General features: G+C 61.2%; 1 protein-coding gene across 1 annotated transcript in view; it reads right to left on the bottom strand.

Annotated features, from left to right (window-relative positions):
* Positions 1 to 1,522, bottom strand: part of LOC109306438 (tumor necrosis factor receptor superfamily member 16-like) — a 13,633-nt gene that overhangs the window by 6,775 nt on the left and 5,336 nt on the right.

The following is a 1,522-nucleotide window of genomic DNA, read 5'->3' as shown; positions in this document are numbered from 1 at the left end:
CGGGGGGGAAGATCTCTGCAAATTAATATCTGCTTCCCTAGAAGGGCCTGGGGAAAAAGGAATGTTTGCAAAAAACTAATGTTAAACCCCAAGCCTAAATATTATTCTTGTCATGCTGTCTCTCATTGCAGCCCTTCGATGAGCTGTGAGGAAGTGGCTAGTTAGTATTAGCAGCACTATTCGATTGCACGGTCCTGCCAGAGGCTGGAGCTCTGAATCTGCTCTCGCAGTGGTGTAAATCAGGGCTGCCCCCCCGCCCCGCTGCAGTCACTACCGGGAAGCGACACCCGGGGCCTTCCACGAAATGCAGCTGGTGCTGGAGAGGGACGTGGCAGCGCCCAGGAGCGCACAGCGGGGCCCTTTAGGACAGGAAGGAAAGAGCAGTCTCGATTGCAAAGGACACGAAGGGCAGGGGCTCGGGGTCTCACGAACGCCAGCAGCCAGCACGGTAGATTTGCACCTTGTAGACAAACTACATCAGAGATGCATAAGCTGGCGCGGGCGGAAAGCACTACGCTGCCTGGGACGCATATGGGACACCCGAGGTGGGCAGACAAAAGACGGGGGGCTTTGGGGGCTCGCCCAGGCTCACAGGTGCCTGTGGCGCTGCTGGAAAGTGAACCCACGTCTCCAAGCCCTCCCTTCGCCTCCCCGGATCCCAGCACCCAGCGGCTGGCCCAACGTGCCGCGCAGGGGCCCCGGCAGCTCGGACAGCGGGGCAAGGCCTGATCCTGGCCTGAGCGAGGAGGGGGCCCATCCGCTCCGCGATGCCCTCGCCCCACCCCGGGAGGCCAGGCAGCTGGGAAGGGCAGAGACCGCAGCTGGGACAGATTCCCTCCCAGAGGCCCTCATCTCCATGGAAAGAAAAAGAAAAAGAAAAAAAGAACCAGAAAAGCAAGCCTAAGGCTGGAAAAAAAAAAGCGAAGCCTGCTCTCCTCCTCCCTCCCCCAGCCCGGCCGCCTCCAGCCTGCTTTTGCCTGGCCACATCAAAGGCGGGCAGCCGGGCTGCGCCGGGAGATTCCTCCAGTGCCTGCGAGCAGCATCTGGTCTGTATGCGGGGAAGTGATGACAGGCGGGGCGGGGGAGATGCTGTCTGCGAGGAACAGCTGGGGAGGCGACAGCTCCCCTCCGCCGGGCAGCACGGGGAGCTCTGCTGCCCCGAAACGCCAGCCCCCTCGCCTCTCGCTGCAGGCCTGGCTGGACTCGCGAGCGCCGCTCTGCTCGGCCCCCAGCCCCAGGCATCGCCCGGGCTGCGTTTTGGGCCGACATCAGAGATCACCAGTCAGCTTCTCTTCCAGCGTACTTGGGGGGGGGGCTTCAGCAGAGATCCCCTTAAACCTGATGCCCAACGTTTGTGCCACGGCATACTTGGGTGGTGGAAGTGTCCTGCAAAAAGGGCCCTGGCTCCTTGGGAAGGTGCAAAAAGTGTCCTGCAAAAAGTGCCTTGGTTCCACGAGACGGTGCAAAAAGTGCCCTGGCTCCATGGGAAAGTGTAACAAGTGCCCTGGCTCCACGGAAAGGT

Source organism: Crocodylus porosus, unplaced genomic scaffold (genome assembly GCF_001723895.1).
Source record: "Crocodylus porosus isolate Cpor-Errol unplaced genomic scaffold, CroPor_comp1, whole genome shotgun sequence".
NCBI lineage: Eukaryota > Metazoa > Chordata > Crocodylia > Crocodylidae > Crocodylus > Crocodylus porosus.
Note: the sequence above shows the minus strand (reverse complement) of the source record. Positions and strands in the feature narration are given on the sequence as shown.